This window comes from Amblyomma maculatum, chromosome 8 (genome assembly GCF_055883805.1).
Source record: "Amblyomma maculatum isolate TAMU_Amacu chromosome 8, ASM5588380v1, whole genome shotgun sequence".
Lineage (NCBI taxonomy): Eukaryota > Metazoa > Arthropoda > Arachnida > Ixodida > Ixodidae > Amblyomma > Amblyomma maculatum.
In genome coordinates, this window is record NC_139351.1 from 62,540,327 (window position 1) to 62,560,714 (window position 20,388).

Genomic DNA, 20,388 nt, shown 5'->3' on the forward strand with positions numbered 1-20,388 from the left:
CTAAAGATTCCCAACCAAGATGATATTTAATAGACGTGACACTAGATGAAAAATTATAATTGTTAGACACAAATCTGGCAGCATTATTTTGGACGCGTTCGAACATGTCTGATAAGTAAATAAACTGGGGATCCCATACAGGGCATGCATATTCAAGAATTGGCCTTATGTAAGTGAAATACAGGAGCTGCTTGACATTTGACTGCGCTTTGCTGAAATTGCGCTTTAAAAAATTAAACATTCTCTAGGCTTTCGATGTAATATGCTCAACTTGTCTCGTCCACGTAAGGTTAGAGGTGAAATATACGCCGAGATACTTATATTCAGAAACTTTTTGCAGGGGAACATTATTTATTGAGTAGCAGGTCGGTAAAGGGGAATGCTTACGAGTGAACGAGACAAGTTTGCATTTTGAAATGTTCAAAGACATTTGCCATTTTGAGCACCAGTACTGGATAAAATTTAAGTCTCGCTGAAGTTTTAATGCGTCAGAAGAACTTTCCACAACATGGTAAAGCACACAGTCGTCAGCATATAGCCGAACTTGGCAGGTGAGGTCAAGAACAATATCATTTATAAAATGAGAAAAAGAAAGGGTCTAAGGACAGACCCCTGGGGCACACCTGAGGAGACGTTTACGGAATCGGAGTGACAACCGTTAATTACAACACGCTGCATGCGGTCCTGGAGATATGAATGAAGCCAGTCGAGGATATTGGGATGCAGACCAAGACAACGTAACTTATGTAATAATAGCACATGAGGTACAGAATCAAAGGCTTTTTTAAAATCCAGAAATACACAATTTGATATCCGTGGTCAAAAGAGGAAAACAGGTCATTACTGGATCACACACCATATATCTCCAGATGTATAATATCATATGTCATTTATGAGCTTTATGTGATACCACGATATCTGTGCGAAATCATTCATATGACATACTCGTACACCTAACCCCAATCATATGCCATAACAAATGCATATTAATTACAAGCCAAGCTGTGCATTGTACATTCATCTGATAATCAGGTAGACAGGTGAGATTTGTACGCATAGCTGGCCCTAACTACAGTTCAGCAGACCACTGCCCAAGATACCATCGGCACTGCCTTGAGGAACTCTGCGATAGGTAGGCATCATGTACACTGATCTACGAATCATGTTGCCAGTAAAATTATGTCAAAGTATTCCTTCCAACTCACAAAAAGGCCGAGAATACAAGTAGCATGTTTGTCGTAGCACTTCAGGGTGTTAATTTCCGACCATTCTTAGTCTTAGTTCAAGTGAATGTGCTTCGTAAAGTAGCAGGAAAAAAAATTAAATGACCCAAATAACTGATATCAACACATTTCCACAGCATATGTATTTTGTGATAAACCAGGAAAACTGGCTGTGGTGGTTCTGCATGAAACTTAGTACCACATGCTTGAGAGATTGCGCTAAACTCTCGACGAAAAGCATTTTAGGGCAAGAATTTCTTCCAAGAGTTATTTTTTCTCACAAACGAAATCATCGAGCAGCATGCACATTAGATCGCAATCTGCTCAGCTACAACTCTATCATGTGTTTGCGGCAATAAGAATGTCAAATATAAATGTTTTTTTTTTATTCTGAGGCACGTGCTGCTCAAGCTGAAAATAGTAGCTAATAATAGATGACATTATATGTAGGATGTAACATCCTCATTTGACCCAGGCTGACAATGTGACCTGCCATCTGTTGCAGATAGGCGCCTTTTCTTGTCGCTTGAAGTGCGGCCGCTCCTTTAGAGCTAATGAGTCGCTGAAAGGAGAGATCTAACTCTATATTTGCATGTTCTCCTAAATGCAATGCATTGAACATGCGCATATGCAATGGCCACATCAATGTTCAAAATGCCGGTACTGAATTTGCAGGTGATATTCTTGTCGACTGCTTTTTGAGTTTGAACAAATGAACAATTGTTTTTTTCGCATCAGTGCTGTTATGACCGTCGAGGCAGAAAGAAACTAAACAAAATCAATCATATATAATTATTTTCATTTAGCCTCTACAAACAGGCTGGTTTAGGTCATAAAATAATTAAACATCATCGAATATAATAAAGTTTTTCCATGACTCATTGTATACCTTATTCGACCTATAATGTCACAACTATCACGTTTATTTGAAGCTGAAACGACACTTAGCTTGTAAATTATTCACTAGTTAGATGGAAGTGTGAGATAATCCGTGTATAATATAGTAGCATCTATTTTTAAGATTTTAATATGCTCGAACAAATATTCAACGTTAACAAAGCACACATTGAGAATTATCGGCCTATATCCCTGACGTCCACATCATGTAAAACTGTAGAACACATAATTCATAAACGTATATTAGGTTTCTTGGAAGAGCACGAAGTACTTACAAAGGTTCAACATGGCTTAAGGCGTGGGTTTTCTACAATTACACAATTAGTTGAGACAGTACACGATTTCGCTCAATCGATTAATCAGGAAAAACAAACCGATGCCATATTCATGGATTTTCGCAAAGCATTTGACAAGGTGTCGCATAACAAACTAATTCATAAACTAAGCTATTATATAAAAAAACGACCAGATACTTACATGGATCACAGCCTACCTTTCAAACAGATGTCAATTTGTCACCCTAAACCATACTCCTTCCAACAGTGCCCAGGTTGTGTCCGGCGTCCCCCAGGGATCCGTTTTAGGACCACTTTTATTTTTGTTATTTGTTAATGATATTGTGTCTGGCCTTTCAGTCCGCGTGAAGCTTTACGCAGATGATTGCATATTGTACAAAGATGTTTCTTCAGTTGATGACCAGGTGTGTTTGAATAATGATCTAGAAAAGGTGATTGCGTGGTGCAACGATTGGCAGATGTGTATTAATTGTGAGAAAACCGTTTTCATGAGAATTACACACAAGAAAAGTCCTCTTCATTTTGTGTATGGTACTAACAACACATCATTATGGAAGGTAAAAGAATATAAATATTTGGGCACTAACAACCTTTCGTGGACAAAACACATAGATACGGTTGTAGCTAATTCACTGCGCAAACTTTTTTTCTTGAGGCGCTCACTGAAGTCATCTCCGCTCAGTGTCCGCCTATTAGCTTACAACTCCCTCATCCGTCCACTGTTAGAATATGCCGTAATTATATGGGACCCTTTCACCTTAACTAACATTCATAAACTTGAGCGCATACAGCATAAGGTCGTTAGGTTTGTATTTAATTCATATGGCCGTGCGTCTGTCAGCGAGCTTGTGAAGCGTAGTGGATTATCTGCTGTGACTGAGCGCAATCGTATCTGCCGATTAAAGTTTCTTTTCCAGCTCGTAAAAGGTCGTTATAATATTAACACTTACAATTATATTACTTACTCTTCAGGTTATAATACGAGACAAAGGCATGCACTAACAATAACCCCTGTGAACGCGCGAAATAACTGTTTTAAATATTCTTTCTTTCCGAGGACAATTACGGAATGGAATAAACTTAATAGCGAGACTGTAACTCGGAGTTCTTTACTAATGTTTCAAAAGTGCCTGCAAATATTATGAATTTGAGTGCGTTTATATGCTTGTATTTCTTTTTGGTTTCCCCACCCTGCTATGATCTGTACCAGATCGCACTACCTATAAATAAAAAAATAAATGGAAACACAGTTACCGACCTTATCCTCGCATTAAATCTATGGATGACCTCGTTCTAATTTCATGTCACGCAACTCACACTTCAAAATGACACGACCAAAAGATTGGTGTCTATGCTATTTTCTACGAGTATGCATCGAAATTATACTAATGTGCTCCACATATAGTCGGATAACGCGAACAGAAAACTGGGCGAGTTGGAATAAAATCATTGTAACGCAGCGCGAAACGTGACACGAAGAGGAACAAGGGACGACACAAGTGCTGCCTAATAACTGAGGTACCGGACTGGGATTCTATACAGTCCACTGACTTTAAAGTCAGTTGCCATGAGACGAATGTTTTGGCAGTATAAGCTAAGATAAGCTAAGCTGCTCCTAAGTTACAATTCAGGACACTTTAATTTGGTCAAACAGGCTTTGACAGGGTCGTTCGATCGATTCCCACTTTATACTACTGTGAATAAATGCAAGTCTGTGATCTACTCGCCAAGTTCTATTTCATAGAGCGCGGCGCATATTGCAAAAAACGCGATGCCAATCAGAATCGTGAAGTGCTGACCGTCGTCTGCAATACAGGCTGCAATACTAAAGGACACTTTTCTTTCTTTTGGGGACAATTTGCACAATGTTTGTCCCTCATGCAAAAGTGCGTGATGAAGATGTTATACTCCATGAACGCGATATCGAGTAAGGTATGCTTCTTTAGCATAAGGCACGGTCACAGTCAGTCGGTTGTGCGATCAGGTTCCTTAGCGTATATTTATCTGTGGCATTACACCGTCAACGACGTCTCCAGACGTATGGTCACCTATCACCGTAGTCGTGAGTTTTTCGACCCGGCGATGCTGACAGAACTGATTTGCGGACGGTCGCCCGATCATTCGATCTGTTTTCGTCAGATCGGAGGCCGCGCGAGAACTTGACACCCGATTAACTAATGGCCTGAACAGTTGCGCTTGTATGTAGCCTAACCATGATGAAAAGAGAAAACAAGCAGTTGCACTTTGTATGTTTTGTCTTCCAATCGGCAATGACCTTGGCCAGAATTGTCAGTCAGCGCCGAACTACGGGCCCTTTCCGCGACGAGTAGGCCTAGCGCGATCACGCGGATTTCGGGCCTACAGTTTTTAAGGTTTATCGGTTGCATGTGGCCATCGAGTGTAGTTTTGGCAATAGTGACACCAAATCGACGATTAATTACATCACAAAGCGCGTGCACCAAGAGCGGGAAGCGTCTATGTGACAATGTCTGCGAGCGCAGCCGGAAGCTGTCGGCGCCGTTAGTGGGTGCTTGTCTCAGGCAGGGACAGCAGCATCCTCGGTGCTTCTTGCAGCGCTGTTGTAGTTTGTAAACACATAAGGGTGAACTTAGTGTGAAAAGAAGTGGATAGTTATGGGATTGCTAGCTCAGCTTGCAGTTTATGCCGTTTGAACGAGCAAAATTCATTCAATCCTATTCAAAAGCAACGTAAGCAAACAGGCTGAGGCGCAAAAATATTTCGCGAATCGGCGCTTTTCTGCGGGGGTTTAGGGCACACACACTAAATACTAAATGGTGTGCATTTACAATGAAGCACTCAAGATTAATTTCATGGTCAAGCACAAAAATGCAAGGTTAGGCTCGGGAGTCGGTCGCAGTCGCGCGCGAGCGGCTGCGAGGGAGATGAGACGGCGGCGCCTGGGAGGTATTTGATCGCGGCGGGCAGCAGAGCGCACTCGAAGCGCGTTGGGTTTTGCTATGATGGACAGAAACGGTAGCGGCGGTGCAAGCTTTCGTGCGCTGGAGGTGGCCAGACTGAACATAGTTTTGGAGAAATGGTTTACCAGACGAAAATAATTTGCTCTAACACGCGCATATCACAGCGAGTCAAGAGGTAGAGCATCGTTAAAATTCTTGTTTGTTCCTATAATGTAGAAAGGGGCCACATGTTCTGGGGTTTTTGTGGATATAAAGCGTGCGCTAAAGCAATCCTCCTGCAATCTCGCAGTCATATGAGCCTCTATTATCTCTCTCGTTAGATCTTCACGGTTTTTCTCGCTGCAAACGAGACGGTAACGACAGCGGAACTTGTGAACATATGTACTCTATTTGCAAAGTCATCAGGAAAACCGTGACGTTCTAACGAGGGAGACAATAGAGGCTCATATGATTGTAAGATTGCAGGAGGATTACATTAGCGCGCCCTCAATAGCATTATCCCCCCCAAAAAATCAAGTACCATGAGTGTGAAATTCGACACGTGCTGTTGGCCATTGACTTTCTTCGTGTAACCGATCCTTTTTTGTATTTTTCCGGTTACTAGTGGGTCTAAAAGTCTGCTGACTTCCTAATGATATTTTGCTGATAGTCAACGCTGCTGAGTCCTCTCTTCTACTCGTTTGTGCCGTCCAGTGCGCTGTTATTACGGATGTCGTAAGGTGCTTAGAGGAAGTATGCAGAGAGCGTGATTTGGAACAGCTTTAGGATAGTGGTTAATGAAGAATACCTCAGAAATATGAGATCAGCTGATGGCACTGTAGAAGGTAATGAAAAACTGCGCGAAAACGAAGACGAGACCACACAACACAGGCGCTTCCCTGTGTGTTGGCGGGCATGTCGGCGGGATAGGGCAGCCCGCCAACATGCTCTCATCGATGGCACTGCCTTGCTCAGTAGATTAGCTGACGAACTGCAGAGGATACTTAATATGTGACTTAGGTAGGTAAGTAGAACTGGAAGCCTAAAAATCCGTATGCAGAGTACCAACAGCATATGTAGCGGCTTCGGAGAAGAACACGCGTATGGGCCAAGGCGTTATAATTGGTGAGGGAGTACCTCTATACTTCGTAAGGGTAGTGGCCGCACATCCGGATCAGGAAAAGGACCTGAGTAGTAGAATCAGACTTGGTTGAAGCTCTTTCAATAACTACTTTCAGATCATAAATGTAAGATTACTATCATCCGTCAAAAAGAAAGTACACAATATATATATCTTACTCGTACTGACATACAGTGGAGAATCATGTAGGGGAACGAAAATGGTGTCTAGTTAGACTGAAAAACACAAAAAGATTACGGAAAGGTACATTTGTGGTTCGCCGTTAAAACGAAAAGCGTGCCAAATGATCTGTGGAGCAAGCACGAGTTAATGTAATTTAATTTCAAATCAAGAAGGATATGTCATGTAGTTCATAAGGAAGATATTCGATAGTTCATAAGTGTGACAGCGGGTTACAAGTGCTTTGCAGGTAGCGCCGGAAAGTTAAATAGGATTATTGAAATTACGAAGCTCGCACATGAATCCAAATGGCACAGGACTGGGTTAATTAAAGGTATATGGGAGATGCCTTTGGTCTCTAGTGGGTATAGTCAGGCTGGTGATTGCGATGAGGATTATTACAAACTTGGGAAGAGTCCAGTGCCGGCCTTTGATAAAGAATGTGCAATCAAGAAATCGACAGGAGTAGAGAAAATAGAGTATTTGGAATAGGAACAGGACGCGCCAGGCAGCATGCTGAAGTTACCGTGCTTCTCGGGGCACGGTGGCATTCATGCATCAGTGGTCTTGTTTTGGTAGAAAATTCCTGACACGCGTGTGAGGCGTTGCGTATATACCGTTGCTATTCGCTTCGATTCGCTATTTTTGAATGCCCATTGCGCATTTCTCCACCCACGAAGTCTTCGTTGTGTTTTGCTTTCGAGGAAATTGTCACCGTGCTTTATTTTGATTAGCTACCTTGTGGTCTGCTGAACGTGAGCGGACATTTATTTACAAAAAGCGGCGGAATAAGTCTTCCCTGCTCATTACAGGTAGCTAGCACCACAGTATTGTCAAAATTGTGCACGTTATGAGTTCAATAATTATACGAAGCATTTGGTACAATTAAATACAAATGTTTCGCTATTGAAAGGTCAGATTCTAATGCGAAGCCCAAAGGCATGCAAATTTAAGCTGAACTGAGCTTTTAAATGTCCCAATCGAGAATATCGTTCGAAATGTCAAACTTCACATAAAACATCAAAGGTCACTGAGTTGGCTTTCCGGAATTGCATATTTGCAAATTGTCGCCGGAGAGCGTCCACAATCCGTGGTCTAGATACAATCTCCTGCGTTATCGAATGCACAACGCGTGGCTCAATATGACGCACGAAAAAGCGAGCAAATAATCCAATTTATTAATATGCTATGTGCGCAAGTCAGCCTAATCATCTTTTAAATTCGCAATTTTGGAGATGGTGAACGGGATTTCGGAGTAATAAAATTTATAAAGTGACCCTCTTTGACTTGTAAAGCAGTTTATCAACATATAACTGTGCTTTGAAAATAAAACAAACGGTCAAACATGGCATATTTCCTCGCTACACAATCTCCAGCAGCCCTGACCGCAGCTATACAGGCCTCACAGTTGCAAAATCGCACAAATATATCTTAGTGGCCATGAAGGAAGTCATTATAAAATGCTCCCATTGATTGGAATCGGAAGCAAAATAGGAGAACCTAGCTACTTTTATCATTCAGTTTGTAAAATCATTTGGATTGATCTCACAGCAGGATTGTAGAGCATGGCATATCAAAATGTCTGCCATGAAAAATAACGTCCCTAAAGGTACACATTTGACTGCAATAAATGAACTGCGGCAGATTGTCAATTGAAAGGCTGTCCGTTTACGTACGTAAAAGTTAATGTTGCTTAATGTAGTGGCGTCCGTTTGAGTGACGAACGGTGGACGACGCCTCCCCCCCCCCCTCCCCCCAAACTTGTTTAGTTCTTCTCTCATTTCCCTGTATTCGATACTGCCACAGTTATAAACCTAATGACTCTGAAAATAGAAATAAAAAGAAACTCAATACAATGGATAAGACCACGTTTATACTCATTTTCTCTTCAGTCGTCACGTTCCCGTGTCTTCGGTCTGGATTGAGCGGAAGACATTTTTGCGCTACGATTTCGGACCAAGTTGTATGATTTCCTGCCACAATGCTGGTGATTCCTTGTGCTTTCTGCATGAGCGTTTAAAAAAGACGTTATAAAGTTGAGAATATAGCTCTTGAACTGAAACAAAATAAATAATTTTTTTTCGACTGAAGGTGGGCTGTAGTGAACTAGTGCATACCTACCAACAGCACAGTAATAAGGACAACAAAACGAATAGGAGCATAACAGATGTTATTTTATCACTATATTTCCACCAGTTGGCCCAGATCTCTGCGCTGAATAGTGCATGACCTAGCGAAAATAAATATTGTTTAATGAAATGTCACCACCAACGTTTTTAAAGAGGAAATTGCAAATTTATTATGTGGGGCCTAATGCTTCATTGCCAAATTTCGCTAACAGACTTTAATACCAAAAACATCAATCCTTTGCAAAACTTTGGTTCAGCCAAAACTGGAGTATGTAGCTACTGTCTGGGACCCAGGCGTCGTTTCACTCATTACTGGACTAGAAAGTAAGCAGAACCGCGCATCTCGCTTTATATTGTCTAGCTATTATCGCACTTCTAGTGTGACTGCCATGAAATATTTTCTGTCATTGCCTCTTCTAACGAAACGCAGAAAAGTATTTCGGCTATGTTTGCTTCATAAGATTTTTCCCTATAATACATATTTGAGACAGAAACTTATAACGCAACCGTCCTACACTTCATCACGCATTAATCACCGTTACAAAGTAGGAATTCCATTATGTTGCACCAAATACTGCCATGACTCCTCCATTCCAAACACTTCTGACAGTTGGAATCGCCTTTCTCGTGCCATTGCTGAAATCACAGATGCCATTGCTTTTCGTAGAGCTGTTACTAACCTTTTTTGCTTAAATGTTTAACATACTTTTGCTGTCGTTTTTCCTGCTTTTGCTTGTTCAGCATCTACTGCTTGGTTGTGTAGCTGCTGAGTTTATATTTTTATTTCTTCTTGCGCAGTCGTTATCATTTACTCTATAAATACCATTTCGTTTTGTGTTATTTTTTGCTGTATTGTGTTTTACTTTCTTTAATTCGCCCTCACTCCCCTCTGTAATGCCCTTGGGCCCTGAGGGTAAATAAATAAATGAAAAATAAATAAATTTGCAATTTGTGATTATTTGCCGGAAATGCATACCACCATGACATCTTAGCAACAACTCTTCCCTATATTATGTGAGCAGTGAATTCTACATGATCACGATCATATTCGTGACATCCACGTTCACTGGAGGACGAAGGCCTATTTTTGGCGATAGTTGTATCATGCTGCGGGTTCCGTAATAGTGATGCCACGGGAATGGGCAGCCTGACTCCTAACGAAGGTAGCGACACGATCACGGGGCCACTGATGCGTGGGTTACTACGCATACAAGATTCATTGCATTTTGAATAATCAATAGCGCATCACATTTTGGATGTATTGTCTTTCTTATGACGTCGCTTTTACTATAGAGCCCTATTTTGTACACCATCTGTGCTTTTTGTCCTCCTTCGGAGCTCTGCTGTAATTTATTGATTAAAATGTCAACGTGTTGTACTCTAAACAAGGCTGACCTTTTAAATGTCAACAGGCGTTTTCTTGTCGAATATAAGGTGTTAGATTGCAGAAGCATGAGATTTCTTTCATTAAGTTTTGAAATCCGCCTGTCTGCATCGTAAGAACGTTTTTAAAAGTGGTGTGGGCAGCACAAACAAAAATATTGCTTCCGACTGTGCATTGTTGGGGCCCACAGAACGGGGATTGCTTGCTGCAGCAAGCGCACATCAAGTAATGAAAGACCAGAAGGCCGTTCAATCTTCGCTTTGGGAGGGGATAACCGTAGCGTCTGTTTCTTGTTTTATCTTTTTTAGCATAAATCAATTAAGAACTGGAAATAATGATCTTTGCTATACTGCACATCATCTTACACAGGAGCTTTAGGGATACACGAATTATATACCCCTTTTTATTACACCGCTGCAATACTAACGTATCAATTACGCTAAACATTCTATGCAACTGGTGTATCAGTTGAAGAACTACGATCACATCTACGCCACACTACAGTACTCATGGCAGCTACAGAGCGGGAAATATAATGCTACTACACGAATCATACAGGCCTTACACAATATTGTGTGTAGGTTATAAAAAATACGCATGTTCGAATTACAGTACACATCATTATATGCCGCTGCAGTACCAATACAAACGCTACTATACCATACCACCACTGCTCATTCACTGAGCTCCCTCTTTCACGGCTTTGCAAATGAACCTTTCTGGCCTAGCGTAATGCTCCCGCCTTTCACAAAGAGGCACTGAGATCAATCCCCCTATAAAGAAAATTGCATTACTTTATTTCATATCAATATCTGTGCTAGCAACAGGATTGACTTTGACTTTCGTATAATGAGGAGAAGGAATAAAATTCTTCAAAAGAAAGCGATTGCCTTTCGGAGAGTGTCTTCTATGTGCCGACAGATAGAACTTGCGGATATTCGTGACTAGTATTATGTCCAGAGCAACAAGAAACCAACTCTTTTCAATGTGAAGCTATTGTACGTAGCGCGAAGACCAAGGTAAATACAAAGGTGATGTTTTCACCAAAACCGGAGGTTAGCGTTTTATTTACGCCAGCCTATCGCCGCAGCATCACAGGAGAGCAACACAAGAGGGCGTCACGTAAGGTGTACACCAGCAAAAGCAACGGCAGTCGCAGCACCACAGCGCACCTACACCAGAGGGTAGCAGACGGACGATACTAACGAGGAAGAACGGTAATGAGGCCGGAAGTCGCGGCAGATATGAGCGTCTCACTGTTCAGAACTATCGAATGATTTATGCAGTCTCAAACTACGTGTGCTACGAGACATTCATTAACCCCAAGTGAAATATAATCAGTCAGAAAAAAGAGAAAGCGATTCTTCTTTCATTCCCGTAAAAGATTATTTCCGACCGGTAATGAGAGCGGGACAAGTGGAGCTAACGATATCCACGAGTCAACCATGCCAGTCACCGAGAGGGGGAAATACAATCTCGTCCTCAAAATAGCTAAAATAGAGCGTCGCGCTTGTGAAATCGCATGCGACCAATTGCTGGTGCTCTTGCATGATGACGCAAACGACGAAAAAGTCTGCGCCAGATCTGTTGAACTAGGCTGCTATATAAATTACTAACCGGAGCATTGTATTGTCTACAACGGATGAGGAGGTTGCCGTCTGTTTCGTTCGGCTGAGATCTCGTTGACAGGATCTGAACAGGAATCGTGATAGGGTCAAATTATCTTCCCCGTAATTGCAGAGAGGGTAGCCTACCTCACAACACGTGTTAGCTCAGAAGAACATCGCAGTAGGACAAGCAAATATATCGTGATCGATGAGTTTAGGTTATCAGTGGCCGGATATCAAGTGATTATTGATCGCGACAAGTAAAAATATCGAGACCTTGAGAACGCTTCTTACGCGCTTGCATGGTTGCGTTATTTCTAAGTGGAAGCGTGCAAAGTCTCGGATTTGATCGGGTAGTCGCAGTATTTGTATCTAACCAACTGGAAGCCTGCTTAACTGAAAAGTCTGCAATATACATAAAGCTACACGAGGGAGAGAGCTGGCTATGGGCGGCAGAGCTGGCTCTTTTACTTTGGATGGGAAGGATAACGCGAGCGAAGAAAGCACGAGCAAACGCTATCGAAGTATAGGGAGCGCAACAGATGATTAAAGTATGCCAACTATTGTGTCTACCCTTGTCCAGGTGCAAAAGAGCCGAGCGACACTCCCCATCCGATAAATATTCAACGGGAAAGGTCAATGGTTCCAATGTATGAGATTGAGTCATTACGCAGCACAGTGGCTGCTCGCTCACGGCCTCAGGTGTGCCCCGATAGATGGATGGAATATAGAAGCGTACCTTTTGAAATGCGGTGGTAGCAGTCGCTATCATGCTCATTTTTCTCCCTATATTTTAATTATTGTTTTAGATTGGTTAACTATACCATCATTCTATTTATTGAATTTTGTTTCTACAATACTAATATTATACCATGTTTCTGCTTTTCAGTCGTCAATCTTCCAATCGTTTTTTGCTACCTTCCACCGCAGGTTTATTCATCCGGCCACTGTTATCTCTAAACCCTAGAGCTTCAGGAAGAGTGACGGCGCCTGCATCCACTTCCGGATGGATACCATTACATTCGAGTATAATATAGTCAATTGTTTCACCGGAGATACCACATGCAGCACATTGTCTTCCAAGGGTTGTGACGCCCGACTACCGTGACCAAGGACGAGGTATCGAGTTCCGGCTGCGGCGGCTGCTTTTAGACCGAGGCAAAAAGCAAGGCGTCCATGTCTAATGCGATGTCAGTGCACGTTAAAGAACCCCAGGTGGTCGAAATCTCCAAAGTCCTCAACTACAGTGTGTCGCATAGTCTGAGTTGCTTTGGGACGTTAAACCCCATAAACCGAACGAAACTTTCACCTACGGGAGAGTTAGGCGCCACAAGTAACTTGCAGAAAGTGAAACCTCGCAGTCAACGCAAGGTTATCAGCGCTCGTGGACACTAGAGCTGATATAACGGTACACCACGTGAGCAGCATACAGGCTTAACTCCTAACCCGGCACATAAGTGTACAACTTATGTAAAAGTTACTCCCATGCTTGCACTCGTAATTCTTTCCCTCCACTGAGAATCGTCACTGATTTAGATGGAAAATACTTAAGGATAAGCTTTCGTTTGCCGGCTGTCTATTATCCGCTGACATATGGGAGAAGTTTGAGGAGCTGCATAAAACAGAGCTCTGAATACGAGCAGTGGTGACATAAACCGCTGAAGCAGGCAACTAGGCTCTGGAGGTGGAATGATACATGAGGTGTGAATTATCGACACTATGTCGCCTCACGTATTACCTCGGCAGGGACAGATAAATGAAATTCCCGACCAGTGAGATCGCAGTGACCCATAACATTGAGAAAATGTTCTGTGGAAGCACAAGGCGAGCAATCACTCCACTAGGAATTGCAGTATCACATAGGCGCAGGTTAAGCAGTCAGAGAGAGTACATCACTTGGTGCTACCACAGGCGTATTGCAATACCGTCGTTAGTTTTGCACAAGAAATCCTGTATACTGTTTATGCCAGGCTTCCTAGAATTAAAGTCCTTATATTAAAGGCTGTCGAAAGGCTTCACGTTCAACAAAATAACTTGCGAGCCTCTAAGCCTGTGTAGTCACTAATTGCTTCGTAGTAGCGCAGGCGCTGACACAGCTGCCAAAATATTCTTGAGGCGCGTAAGACCCCTTAAGAGCGAAAAAGCGGAAACTAAAGGTGTATGTATTGTGAGCGCAACGCGTGAGCTTTCACCTCTTTCATCTGTATAGATCCATCATCATCATCATCGCTGACTGCTGCTCGGAGCGTCGCGCGCTGTGTGCCAGCTGGTTCTGGAATAGAACAGACGTTTTGTGCAAGTGCTGTCCCACAAGTGGCGGAGGTGCGATTCGTATTCCCCACCTCTCGCTTTAAACTCACCTACCGTTCTCCCTGGAGCTCCGTTCAGGCCTTCGCTTGCGTCAACGGCCCTGTGCTATGGATGAGGGCAACGGTGCTCGCTCACCCCCGGCGTCTCCTGCTCCTACTGTGGCTGCCCCTGCCTGGACTGTCACCAGCAGCCAGTGCTATCGCCAAATCTTTGCTGGCCTTCACGGTGAAGATGTCGACGACTGGCTCGACAACTACAACAGGGTCAGTACATTTAACCGCTGGGATGACGCTCATAAACTGCTCAAAGTCGTCTTCTACTTGGCTGACGTCGCCAAAACCTGATTCCTCAATCACGAGGACGACTGGCCTACATTCACGGACCAGCTAAAGAAAATTTTCGGCACTCCGGCTGGTCGCTCAAAGCAGGCAAAGAAAAAACTTGAAGCTCGTCTCCAGCAGCCCGCCGAGTCATATACGTCGTATATCGAGGACGTTCTGGCCCTTTGTCGCCGTGTCGACGCTGCTATACCTGAATCTGAGCGCGTTCGCCACTTAATTAAGGGCATCAACACTGCTGCTTTCAATGCCTTCGTGGTTAAAAATCCGTCGTCCTTGTCTGACATCACATCCACATGCCAACGTCTGGATCAGCTACAGTCGTGCCGCCTCGTGCAAGACCCCAGTGATGGTGGCTCCCTCATAGATGGAAATTTGCGGTCCCTAATACGCACCATGATCCGAGAGGAGCTCTACGGCCTCACCAACCCTTCTGCAGTATCCCCAACTCTTCCGCCAGCAACGGTGAATTTTCGCAGCATCATCAAAGATGAACTGACGAATTTCAACTACACTGTGGCACCTGCCCCACCTCCCATTGCCTCCCAACCTCCCTCGCCGCCTCCCATCGCCTCCCAACATCCCTTGCCAACCTATGCCAAGATTACTTCACGTCCACAGACCCCGCCTTCCCCGACTTGTTCGGCACCCGTGTGCGGTCACGTCGCTGCCATGGCACCATATTCTACAGTGCACCGTCCTGTTACAGCCTGGCGCCCCTCCCGCCCTATGTGCTACTATTGTGGGATACGTGCCCACATTGCCCGTGTCTGTCGCCGCCGCCAGCAAGACGAGCAACGGGGTTATGCTCGATTTGAACGTGCCCGCGTGCGCCAGCCTGATGATTCTACACTACCCTACTCAGACTTTTACCGGTGTTCTTCCTCTCCTCCGAATTCCACCGATGTTTCACGGCCCTCGCGTCCTTCCCGACACCGATTTCCTTCCCCTTTTCGCCGCACGTCACCGCTTCGTCCTGCCTCGCAACCCTTCCAACCTATAACAGAAAACTAACTGAAGCAGTTTTTGGAGGGAAAGCTGCTTCGAGTTCGAAATCTACAATTCCTCCTGGGCGACCGTCGAATATGTTAGTAGTGATTGTTGAAGGATTGTACGTTGAGGCCCTCATCGACACCGGCGCCGCTTATTCCGTCATGCATTTCTCTCTGTGTTCTCGTCTGCGCAAAGTTCTAACACCATACATCGGTCCGCCACTTCGTGGAGCTAATGGAACGCTTATGAAACCCACCCGTCAATGCACAGCACGTGTCCTCATCCATAACCAGCGGCATCATATTGAATTTATTGTGCTCCCCAGGTGCGTTCATCTCATGATCTTGGGGTGGGATTTCTTATCGTCGGCGTCCACCCTCATCTCTTGCTGTGAGCGCCTTATTCATCTTGCGGACCCCGACATATTACCGACTTCTGATTGTTCACCACCACACGTGTTCGCAGCAGTTGATTTGGTTTTGCCTCCAGGACGCGAGCAGCTGATCATCGTGGCATTGGACTACCATCTCGATGGCGAGGCCTTCGTTATGCCTGCTCCTCGGTGGACCTCCGACGGCCTAGCTCTTGCCTCGTGACTCACCTCCTTCACCCGTGGTTGCGCGGTGGTTGCGGCCCTTGATACAACTCTCCAGCCGTTCTTAGTGCCAAGAGGAGCCACAGTTGGGTTTATTTTTGACAGTGATCCCGTTCCCCTCAACACACTTTCCAGCGCACCACCGCCTGCTGCCAAGCCTCCATTTCCGACATCCTCTGCGCTCGCAGCCGCCATCAGCCCTGACCTTACATCCGAGCAGTCCATAGCTCTGCTAGACGTCCTCTTGTGGCACCGAGAGTCTTTTGATGTGTGTGCCTCAGCGTTGGGGAAGACCTCCATCACCTCTCATCGCATAGAGACGGACGGCTCTGCTTTATTCGATGAAGGCCGTATCGCGTTTCAGCAGCAGAACGGAAAGTCATTGAGGAGCAAGTTGCTGACATGCTTGCTCGAAATGTCATCCAGCCATTTACGAGCTCTTGGTCCTCACCTGTGGTCCTCGTTCGAAAAGAAGATGGCTCAGTCCGCTTCTGCGTGGATTACCGGGCACTTAACAAAATCACGCGCAAGGATATTTACCCTTTGCCTTGTATTGATGACGCATTAGACTGTCTCCAAGGCGCTGAGTATTTCTCCAGTCTCTACCACCGCTCGGGATACTGGCAAATTCCTATGCACGATGCCGACAAGGAGAAGACTGCCTTTTCTACCCCCGACGGTCTCTATGAATTTAACGTGATGCCTTTCGGACTCTGCAATGCGCCGGCCACCTTTGAGCGCATGATTGATACCGTGCTTCGCGGCATGAAATGAAAAACATGCATATGTCATCTCGACGACATCATTGTCTTCTCGTCAAACTTCGCTCAGCACTTACAGCGTCTCACTGAAGTCCTCACGTCGCTTGCCCAGGCGGGGTTTCAACTGAATACCAAGAAATGCCACTTTGCCAGTAAGACCATCAAAGTACTCGGCCATGTCGTCAGTAAGGCAGGAATCCAGCCTGATCCCGAAAAAATTACAGCTGTCGTTAATTTTCTTCGGCCCCAATGGCAGAAAGATCTTCGCAGCTTCCTTGGCTTAGCCTCCTACTTCCGCCGTTTTATTCGGAACTTTGCAACAATTGCGGCCCCGTTACACAAGCTCGTGTCTTCCCAAGTGTTTTACACCTGGTCCACTGAATGTGAAGACGCCTTCAAAGCTCTCAAGCAGGCACTCACTTCCACTCCTGTGCTTCGCCATTTTGACGCTGACGCGCCCACCATACTTCACACAGACGCCAGTGGCCACGGTATTGGCGCGGTTCTCTTGCAACGCAACGCAGTGTCTGAAGAGCAAGTCGTCGCATACGCCAGTCGTACGCTTACTGCAGCTGAGCGTAACTATACTATTACCGAGCAAGAGTGCCTCGCCGTTGTTTGGTCAGTACAAAAATTTTGACTTTATTTGTATGGCCGCCACTTCACCATTGTCACAGACCCTTGCGCACTCTGTTGGCTGTCATCACTGAAGAACTTATCGGGTCGACTGGGTCGCTGGGTACTACGTCTTCAAGAATACACCTTCACCATCACTTATAAATCTGGGCGAAAACACCTCGACGCTGACGCCATCTCTCGCTGCCCATTGCTACCTTCTGACGCGGACCCACATACGGTCTCCTCTCCCTCCTGCCATGCGAGTTAGCCTTCTACTGGCCACCTGAATGTTGCACCCATCGCTATAGCTCCACTCGAGAACAATGCTGATTTCTCGTCCCTGCAGCTGACTGACCCTTACTGCCGCTCAATCATCGCTCGCCTCCGTGGAGAATCAGTTGTCCCAAACAGTCGCTTGCGCCGTCAGCTTCGTTGGTTCCGATTTCACCATGGGACACTTTACCGCGACGTTTATCACCCTACGGGTCGACACTGGGTACCCGTTGCCCCTCGCTCCCTTCGTTTTAAAATTATGGAGGCTTACCACGACGACCCCACTGCTGGACATTTAGGCCACTTTAAAACTTACGACCCTATCAAGAGCCGCTACTTCTGGCCTGGGCTTTCTGCAAGCGTCGCCAATACATTTCATCATGTCCGTCTTGCCAGCATCGCAAGCGTTCAACATCCCCTCCTGCTGGCCTACTGCAACCTCTACCTTGCCCATCTGTGCCTTTTGACACGGTCGCCATTGACTTCTTTCGTCCTATCTCTTTGACGTCAGACGGCAACCGTTTTGTTGTCACTGCCATCGACCATCTAACGCGGTATGCTGAAACCGCACCTCTTCGCTCCGGTGCCGCCTCTGAAGTCGCCGATTTTTTCCTGCGTGCGATAGTTTTGCGTCATGGTGCTCTTCGTATTCTCATTAGCGGCCGTGGAAAGACATTTCTTTCTCAAGTCCTTGAAGAAGTACTGCGCGCAGCCAACACCGCCCATAAGACTTCTAGCTACCACCCTCAGACCAACGGACTCATCGAGCGGTTTCATCGCACTTTGTCCGACATGATATCCATGTATATCGCTCCTGATCACCGGACCTGGGACAACGTTTTACCGTTCGTCACCTACGCCTACAAACAATTCCGCTGTTCAGCGCACTACTGGTTATAGCCTTTTCTTTTTAGTTTATGGCCGTCAACCATCGACAGTATTCGACACTACTTTCTTCTCTGCTCCCTCTACGTCTGAATCTCTGGGCGAAGAGTTTGCCACTCGTATGGCCCAGTGTCGCCAACTTGCCCGTTTGAACACTGAAGATGCTCAACAAGAACGCAAAGCCCTGTATGATCAACGCCATCGAACTTCCTTCTTTTACCCCGGTGATGAAGTTCTCCTGTGGACGCCAATCCGCATTCCTGGCCTGTGCGAGAAGTTTTTCCATCGTTACATTGGCCCTTATACAGTACTTCAACAAACGTCTCCGGTGAACTATCGCGTTATTCCTTCGCACACCGTCGCAGATCGACGTCGTCGCTCCGAAGAGATCGTCCACGTCTCGCGCATGAAGCCTTATGCCCGTCGTCCCTCATCCCTGTAATCAGCGACCAGGGTGGCCGCTCTTTTGTCGGGGGGGATTTGTGTGAGCGCAACGCGTGAACTTTCACCTCTTTCATCTGTATAGATCCATCATCATCATCATCGCTGACTGCTGCTCGGAGCGTCGCGCGCTGTATGCCAGCTGGTTCTGAATAGAACAGACGTTTTGTGCAAGTGCTTTCCCACGGTTTGTTTACTTGACAGAACCCGGAGATCACACAGTGCAGGACAGCGGCTTTTTTCTTGAAAATTCGCGGAGAGTAGCTCCATTCGGCGGCGACGACACGTGCTCATCACTCCGCTTGGTCGTCATAGCTAGCGGCAAGCGGCGCGTACCATGATTCCGCTTGAAGATCTTGGGAATAGCATAATCGTCGCGCCCCCACCTTACCTTGAAGGCGGAAGGGACGCTAGAGAACTATAGATACGTTTTTCACTTTCCAACTTTGGGGTAGTCGAATAATGTGCGCGGATAGTGATCGTAGAGGTAGTAGCTCAATCCCTTTTCGAGGATTATTTCTTTTTTTAAAGGTTAGGCAGAACACCGCCGATATTCAGCGGAATCCCACTTTCACAGACTCGCGGGCACAGATCTCGCCCACGTTGAGATTTTCACCACGGCACAAGTAAAGCTTTTGCCTTAAAGATGCCGAATTTTTGAGTACCGCGGTCTACGAGAATTATGAGACTTTTAAAAGCTTCAAGCGAGATATATGGACTGCAGTATTGCGGCCCACACCTTATCCGCGGAAACCACACATTCTCTACGCAGATCCTTCCTCAATTGCTGAAGCGTATATGGGTCGGTTTGGTAAGGGTGGCGCTGAGAAATGCAGATGACATAGCCTATGATTCAGCGAGAGGCGTTCCGGGTGATCAGTGACGTGTAGGAGCTTGTAACGTAGGTTTTCGTTCCTAGGCAACCATAGTCATGACTACAACCCGCTATCCCACCTTGCACTTACCGTGCAGCCAGAGACAAAATTGACTCACTGGGTGTTAGCACTTCACTCTCGTGCAACTGTTTATCATCGCTGAGGCAGTTGTCACGCTCACCTTGACACGCCGACTCGCGTTTGCTAATTCTTTCTGGGAGGAAAGGTCCGTCTTGACACCACAGTGCCCGCCAGTCCGAGAGCTGTGACCTTTCGTACATGTGGGTGAGAGTGCGTTTAAGGACTCTGCTCTCCACATTCGGAAGTGGTGTGTGTGCTGATTAGCTTTTGTTGATAGTTATGTTCTCTCGTCTGGACGCATGCTCGCTGAATCTTTTGTGTGTTGGACCTAACATTTGAATGGTTTGAAAGAGTCAGGGAGGGGAGGTGTAATGTTCAGCGGGTTGTGTTCGCCTAATTTTTGAGCCCTCCGTGATATAATTAGAGGCCTGTGTCAAAGATACGCCAAAATATTGTGTAATTCT